Below are 8,710 nucleotides of genomic sequence, written 5' to 3' on the forward strand. Positions count from 1 at the left end.
GCTCAGTAAGCAATCAAAGCATAGTCCATACACAAACATTAAGGAAAAGTGGCGGCACTCATCAGTAGATGTGCAAAAGTTACTGTTTATTCAGCGTGGTACATGCAGGGAGGGTACAGACTGCGGCACTGGTGCCGTTTTATGGTCACTGGCACTTTCTCAAGCCGATGACCGGCTGCATGTACCACGCTGAATAAACAGTAACTTTGCACATCTACTGGTGAGTGCCGCCACTTTTCCTTCATGTTTGTTTATGGACTAATTTATACATATGGTAATACCAAACATTACACATAAAAGCAAAGTATTTCCCTAAATTATGTATAATAGAGTTTACTTTCCGTTTGTAATTTAAGTTTTACGTAAAACAAAGTCAGGTTGTCAGGATTTTAACAAGGTATTGTTTACTGTAAAGACACATCCATCAGAAAGGTGACATAAATTAAGTTATTTTCGGGTACCATTGTGACTATAGGTTGCCAAGAACTGTTTTCTTTTTCATTGACTGAACTGTACATTGTACACAGCCTAGAGTACTTACTGTCAGAAACAGGTGAGTGACTATGCATGGCCAGGTGTGTTGAAAAGGCAAAAGGTATTTCTACACTGTTTTTTGACTTATGGAAACATGGTTTCATATATGCAAGTATCCACTCCTATTGTCTGCACATTTAAAATCTAGTGTTCTATTCCTGATGACCTAGATGTTCAATATACTGGAGAGTATTATATATTGTCTACATGTATCACTTACACAAATTGATGCTCCCTTTGAATATATGTCAGACAACAATTGTCTCAACCTGTGCATCATAAACACACACACTTGGCTCAGTCAAGGTTAAACTACTACCAAAACCCTGCGTTGTACATTGGTGGCACTCCTGAGGATGTGAGGAATCCTTCCACCAGTAGTATGAGAAATAAATCCTTGCACTCCAAGAGCTAATTGCTTAATCGAGTTCACCGAAAGTGAATTGTCCGATGATAATGCACTGTGCCGCGATTCACTAAGATTGTGTGCCTGATATCCTGTGTCGCTTCCCCGCTCAGGCCCAACAGAGTTCACCATCTTTTCAGTGGTGCATGTAAGTGATTGGGCTTGTAACACAATTTGAAAGTTAAATCCCGCGCTCAGTCCGATGGCACAGCCCCTAATTTGTGTCGCATGGAATCCAGCGCAGCAGCGCCACAAAAGGATTGCTTGCGCCAAAATCCCAGCGCAGACACTTATTAAATACCTGTGCAAGCTGTGTAATCCCTGTAAAAGGTGCACAGTCTGACAAAAGTGAGCAGCACAACCTTAGCAAACGAGCCCCAGTGTGAATAGATTTGCAACAGATATTCTGTTGATATGGATAAAATTTTACCTATTACTTGGATTTCAAAACTTCAGATCTACCATGATGCCTTGTGACATGATCCTATGCATATAAATATAAAAACATGTTCAGATACGGTTTAATATATGTTGACGTTTACCTATTGTAAATATAATTTTTTCTGTTTATTACAGTGTTTGACAAAGACCTAATACAGGTCGCAACGTTACACTTTGTAATAAGCTGCAGAAATAAAAAGCAAGTTGATTAAGCAATTAGCTCTTGGAGTGCCAGGATTTATTTCTCATACTACCAGAACCCATTAGAAAATAATTCTCCAAAAGGGATATCTAACATTCCCAATCCATATCTTCCTTATGTGAAGTTGACAACTACCTTTAGGAAACCAGAGAAAAAAAATTCCTGCATTCACACGTGGCTTTTTGGATGCGTTGAAACACATGTCTCAGGACAAGTGCGTCAGAATGCACGCGTTTTAAAATGTTACAATGCATTTGGCTACTCCGGAAGTGTTTTTCTTCATTGCGGTAAGTGTAAACAACTGTGAAAATGTTTATACAGCTCCGTAACTTACAGCAATGAAGAAAAACACATCCAAAACGCTACATGTAAAGAAGACTCAGGTACTCTTCCAGGTGACTTGGGTCTGTGCATTAAGAGTAAACACAATTTTTGAAGACTCAATAGCTTTTCTCAAAGCAAAGCGCTTTAATGCCAGATTGCATCATCAGGCATCGTTGTTATCAGGCCATCAAAAACTTAGGGGATTGGTGCTATACCGGCAGCATCTGATACAGCCTGATAGCCTTTAGTATTAGGCTGTTTAGAGACAGGAACCTAACAGGTAACACCCAGTTGGCAAAGAAACAGCACAACGTAAATAACATAAGAAAAGATTTTATGTGGAATGCCAGTATTGAAACAGTTTTAGGAGAGATGACAGATCCTCTTTAAAGGAAATCAAACACCTAGAAATACTCATCTCTGCTCTACTCACCTCACCATCTTGATCCCTACATTGTTCTCAGCTATTCTTGACAGGCCAGGACCACCTAGAAAAAAAACTTATAATCAGCAGGCCGGACATCTTGTCCCTGCCTTCCTGGCTGCAAATTATGCATGACAATGCACCTCCATGTCCCATGCTGGAAGAGGGAGGTGATGTCACGAAAGGGCATGAATGGCACACGTGAGGGCCTCTTACGTGTGCCATCACCTCGCTCTGCAATGCCCCCAGATCGGGAAAGGGAGGTGGAGGAGGCGTGCATAATTAGCAGCCCGGAACACCGGACATCTTTTCCCTGAACTACGGGCTGATAATTATAAGTTTCTTTTCTAGGTGGTCCTTGCATGTCAAGACTAGTGAGGACAGTGCTGGGATCAATATAAAGAGGAGCAGAGCTGAGTATTTCTAGGTGTTTTTGTGTTTTTCAACTGGTTGATTTCTTTTAAGCAGAAACTATTTAAAGAACAACAGCAAAACTGAAACATAACAATGATAACATAGGCAGCTATAAGCCTTAATCCTCAGGATCATAAAACACAAAGCCTTCAGTCTTCTCCCCACATGAACTTTTTGGGTCAGCTTTTTATCTCAGCTTATGTGACACAGTATAATAACTCTGTTTAGACTGATTTTACTGAAACATGTTATGGTAATACACCAGATGCTAATAAACGAAAGAATGCAGCATTATGCTAAACAAAAGTTGAATTTCCTTGATTGGATTTGGCACTCCAGAAGCGTAGAGAGACAGGAAGTAATTATACCATTTACTGCAGATTGTGGAGTGTGGCCTGTATTCCAAATTTATGGAATTAGCTGTTTACAAACCTTTACCCTCCTCCACCAGAACTTAATAATAATGAGACCACATTTATATGGTCATTTCCATATTTCTACAACTGTTAACTTTAACCCAGAACCATTCTGACTAACAAAAGTTTGTCTCCATCATAGAAATAGTGGTTAGGGCAAACTGTAAATGTATCAATTCTAGTGCCCTGTCATGCAAAAAATGTTCTATTGTAACCAGAGAAGAATCAAGAAACAGATCAATTCAAATGCATAACCATTGCAGACTATAATTTATGGTATACTCCTATAAAATATACAAAATATTAACTCTTTAAGTGACTCTATTTTTTCAAATGTTACGTTAGGATGTAAAAGCAATACTGCAGTATCATCCTGACATTAGGTCTAGTAAGCCAAGTAATTGGTCCTCCCTAAAGGGATGGCCCGCAGCTTTCAGTCTAGAAGGCTTTCTCATCTAAGTGGCCCAGAATTTTGGCATTCATATTGTATATCCGCTTACTCATGGGACCCCATGTATATAAAATAAACAGGCCAGTGTAGCTATTCCTCCTCCTTATATGTTTGGATAAAAAGTTCAATGTGCTTGGATATACTGTTCAATGTTTTGGATATTAAAAATATTTTGTTGGGTGATTCACAAGTAACATATTGAAATGACTGCATATAGAATAATGAAAATAAAAAGGAAATGATTTCAAAGGGAAACACATGAACTGCTGCAATAAAATTCATGAGAAGTAATGGGCCCCATTTTCCCACTGAGCTTTTAGTAGAAAGATTTATACGGGTCAAATGCCTTTGAGGAAGTGAACAAACACATTTACAATATGTACATTGCAGGCTTTATTTTATATTGCCTAAAATATTATAGAGATGTACCATTCTCATCTAGGATTTCTGGATAAGGCTATATAATACAACTCACTCTGAAAGATAAGATCCCCACATGTGCCATGTTATATATTCTAACAAGGGTAAAGACTTATGTTCTACACAGTTCAACAATGTATACACAACCAATTCTGCATTCCATTGTCCTTTGCATATGGGAGCTGTACTATAAGGACCTTATTGGGCCAGAACTTATTACAAATCTCCCAATCTATACATTTGGACACACAGTCTGTCTAGCAGCTATATTATCTCCTCCCAATCCTGCATGTACATTATCTATTGAACTCCACACTCGCAAATGGCAGTGAAACAGATGCATTGTCTTGGCATCACACAGCACATGTCACATTGTTTCTTCCATAGACAAATGACTACTTATCAGCTGCAGCTCATCTTACAATGTGACTGGATGTCATCATGAACCACTGGGCCGGCCAGCAGTGTGCCCAGTAAATATGCCAGGCAGCATGGAGAGATGCCACGCCGGCTGCATTCTGCCTCCTTTGTTGCAGATCTCTGAGGATGGCTGGTAACTCCCCTACACACCCTTGCCATGCCCACCCTGCTGCCAGAGCGATGCCCGTAGATCTTACCTCCTGACATGTCAGCATCCACTGATGCCGCCTGGGTATCAGATGTTGTGAGTCCCAGCCCAGCCCTGCAGTCAGCCTCTTGCTCTCCCAGCCCAGCCACTCCCTGCAGGCAGAGCACACACCATGGGGGAGGAAGCAGTGGCCAGTGCGGGCACAGCAGTGACAGCAGTGCTCCCTATGGGCACAGGGTGCAGATCGTACCTTGTCCTTCCTGGCACTGATGAAGGGCACATGTAGCAGTCAGGGCTTGTGAGTAGCAGTGCTGTATGGCATCCCATGCATTCTAGTGCTGTGCCTTGTGTCTAGTCACTTGTCCTTACAGCGAATGAGCTGTGCTGGGGATGCACTCCGGCTGCATTACTGAATGGATGAAACAAAAGAGGAAGCAGAGGAGAGATCGCCAGTCACAGGCAGAAGGAGGAGGAGGAGGAGGGGATCCAGCTGTTTTTATGAGGCTGCACAGAATGGAGACTTCTGTTTCCCAGACCGGCGATTTTTTTTTTAAAGGCAGGAGGGAGGGCAGATTTCTGTGAGGCTCAGATTTCCTAGCTACAAGGGAATATCACAGCTCCTCTTATGTGTCATGGATAAGATGCTATGAGAATTCCTAAACACCCTGGCCACAATATTAAGCTTTGCTTTGGTTACAATATTCAGCATCATATCAATATAAACAATCTAACAATATTGTAAAAATACTCCAAGCTGTGGATAATATTAGTAAGAGCTTATTCACACTTGTGTTGTTCATTTTTTTTCATAGACAATGCTACAATAAATATAATATTCTTTTTAATCCCTTCAGTGCTCAGCCCCTTTTCTCTGTGCTTTCACTGTGCAGTCCAAATAACTCCTCTCCTTTATTCTTCGGGTCAGATATACCAAATTTATTTATATAGGTAATATTATGTTTTAGTAGATCTTAAAAAAAATGTAAGTCTTTCTTTCATACTTAGGTGTACAGTGCTGTGAAAGGTGTAATTTTTTGAGGAACACACTGATGTCTTCATTTATATTGATTTGGGACCTGTATGACCGTTTGATCATTTTTGATTTAAATATTAATGGATATTTATGAACATTTGGGCATTCTATTGCATTGTTTACGGCCAGGAAAAATCTTCTTTGTTGACGGAATGGGAATTTTGAGACATGGAGATACCTAACATGTTTAGGTACCACATAGTGGTATAGTAGGCCAATTGCTGATAAAAGGGCCTGATCACTCAATATAGTATACTATATCATACATATATATACTACAATGCTACTGTATTCTTTTATTTTTATATTGCAATTTTATTGCTGACCTCTAAAACCATGCCATTGGCCATCAGTATCCATGTCAGGCCTACATGTCCCTACTAGTGTAGGCTGTCACGGCGACCGATCGTTGACCTCCCATAATATCACGGGGGGGGGGGGGGGGGGATAGCGATTGGCCAACCAAGGTGCCGTGGTCATGTTTGACTGAGGTCGGTTTACCCGTTTACCACACAGCTGTATGCATGTACCCTAAGTTTGTGACTTATTCCGTTCAACTGCTACTAAAATGAGTAGCAAACCACACTAAACAAGTGCACAAGGGGAAGCCAAAGGGAGAAGTGTCCCCCCAGGACCATCACCCACCAGCTTAGTGTCCACCAGGAGTCAAAGTCCTTGTCATATCCCCAGAATAAGAAGCCTGAGTTTACAGGGCTTGGTTGCAAAAAATTAGGACCCACCCTCCAAATTTACCTCCAGATGGGACTTCCAACTGGGACAAACAATGTTACATGTAAATATAGGCAGTCCCCAACTTCCAAACACCTGACTTACAGACAACCCCTAGTTACAAAGGGACCTCTCTGCCTTCTGTGCCCTCTGGTGAAGCTTTCTGAATGCTGTTAATTTAATGAACTTTATATCAAGGCTGCACTGCTCGTCTGCAAGTTTATTTATAATCCTTGTTCCCTTGAGTAAAAATAAATATAGAAATTATACCAGTTTAGGCAAATTCAACTTAAGAACAAACCTACAGAATATAACTTTTATTTAACCCCTGGACTGTCTGTACACAGTGACATGTAAAGGAAAAAGATGTGTGCTGTGTCCAGGTCTTGAAGAGGTATTCCAGGAATCATCATAATTCTTATTCAAATAGGCCATTAACTATAAGTGAATATGTAATTAGTTAAAATTTTGCTTCCTTTAGCAGAAAAAATGTTGTGGACATACACTATAATGGAGAATGTATCAATTATCAATTGGCCCTTTAATCAGTCCTGTGACTTTGTCCCTGTTGAGGGGACACAGGGCAGAAAATGGCCGCTGGTCACATGTCCAAATCGCATGTCCTGCACCTGCCTAGGCAAGTCATGTGACCCTCACTATGGCTGTAGTTGGTTGGTTCCAGTGCATCCAGTATGGTAAGTGTTGTGGTGAGACGTCATCTCAGTGAGGCAATGTGCAGTGATGGCAGTTACACATCATTACTATGGTAGCAGAGCAAGACAGTCTGTTACATAATCACTGGGAGCAGAGCATTAGCATCAGAGCATGTACAAACAATACCACCGCAAAACATCAGAATATATTATCTGGGGGCAAATATACAAAGGGGAATTAAAACTGGGGTAACAATTCCCTGTGCGCATGTGGAAACTGTGTCTTAGACTCCTTGGGGCATATTTATCATAGGCTGGCGCTCGTGCGCTGGCGTATGATAGGCCCACAGCTGATAGCTTTCGCCTCTTGATGTATCCGGGTAGGTGCTGCGCAGCTTTTATTCTATGCCAGGCAGGCCGTGGCAACTTCACGAAATTATGTCTATTTCTCTGCAGGAACGGTTCCAGGGCTTGAAAAAGTTTACATGGTAAACTTGAAATGGCCTCATTCTACCAGTTTGGTGCACTTTATAGTTTACAGGCCCTTTCATATGGGCCTTGCCACTTTGCTATTGTGGGCACCACAATAAGGACTTGAATTCTCTGAGTCTAACATTTTGCAGATGTTCTTTTATAACCAGCATGACTGTCTTATAATACGGTCTTGCATTTGAGCTATATGCTCTACAATACTTATGTATGATTCCCATGTTTCTTTAGTTATAAAAATATTAATAATAATAATCTTTATATTGCGCCATCAAATTCTGTAGCGGTTTGCAAATCAAGCTATATCAAGCTACACCCCTTGGGTGTCTACAAGACCAATTCAAAAGGGGAAAAACTGTATATGCTTGTGGAACTTCTCTAATAGAGAATATCAGATAAGGCAGCAGACAATGGCAATCATGACCATCTTTGTCCACCACTTTTTTAAGCATATGTTTGACAGTATTGTTAAAGCACCCCACTAACCCTTCTGTCCAGGAATGATGCACAGATGTCCGTATGTGGGAAATCTTAAACAGCTTGCACAGCTCTTTCATCACCTCTGACATGAAATGTGTACCCTGGTCACAATAACTTACAGATAATACTCTTTGATGCAGTATTACGCAATGGTATGCGCCAAGATAGTGAATAGCATAATCTAAGACAACCAGGATATATTGGTGACCTCTAATGAAATCATGTCCCATAAATATTTTATTCTTGAAATTTGTCACAATACCCACTTCATAAGAAGCAGATCCTAACATAGTCTCTATTTCAACACTGGCCATGGGGTAGTCCTTGGTATCTCCATGGATCTAAAGTACACTCATCTGCTTGTCCGGTATAAAATCCCCTGCTATGAAGCTGGCATGCACTAAAGTCTCCAGGCTACCAGAATCACCCAAAGCCTGGACACAGTCTCTAGTCCTGAATTTCCATCATCTCATCCATCTGAGCAATCGGGGTGAGATGTACATCCCCTCCAGTACCTTACCAGTCATTGGCTTACAGAAGTCACTTGTGGGCAACCAGCTTAATTTATTATGAAGCATCTACTGCCCCACTGTCAGCTGTCCCAGAGTTATTCGATTGCGGCACTGCCACTACTGTTGTATAGAGTTGCATGTAAGTACAACAACCCCAGCCGGGAACTGCAAGTAGTCTATGCATTTTCTTCTCAATACGAGTTTAATAAATACA

At 40.9% G+C, this 8,710-nt stretch overlaps 1 protein-coding gene across 4 annotated transcripts in view; it reads right to left on the reverse strand.

Annotated features, from left to right (window-relative positions):
• Positions 1-5,113, reverse strand: part of CLIP2 (CAP-Gly domain containing linker protein 2) — a 79,252-nt gene extending 74,139 nt beyond the window's left edge. For 2 of the 4 annotated variants that reach the window (XM_072136167.1, XM_072136168.1), the window contains exon 1: positions 4,650-5,113. The gene's annotated coding sequence lies outside the window, so the exon portion shown is untranslated. The remainder of the gene's footprint in view (positions 1-4,649) is intronic. The other 2 variants (XM_072136166.1, XM_072136165.1) reach the window with 2 other exon arrangements.
• Between the last annotated feature and the right edge of the window lie 3,597 nt (positions 5,114-8,710).

Source organism: Engystomops pustulosus, chromosome 2 (genome assembly GCF_040894005.1).
Source record: "Engystomops pustulosus chromosome 2, aEngPut4.maternal, whole genome shotgun sequence".
Classification (NCBI taxonomy): domain Eukaryota; kingdom Metazoa; phylum Chordata; class Amphibia; order Anura; family Leptodactylidae; genus Engystomops; species Engystomops pustulosus.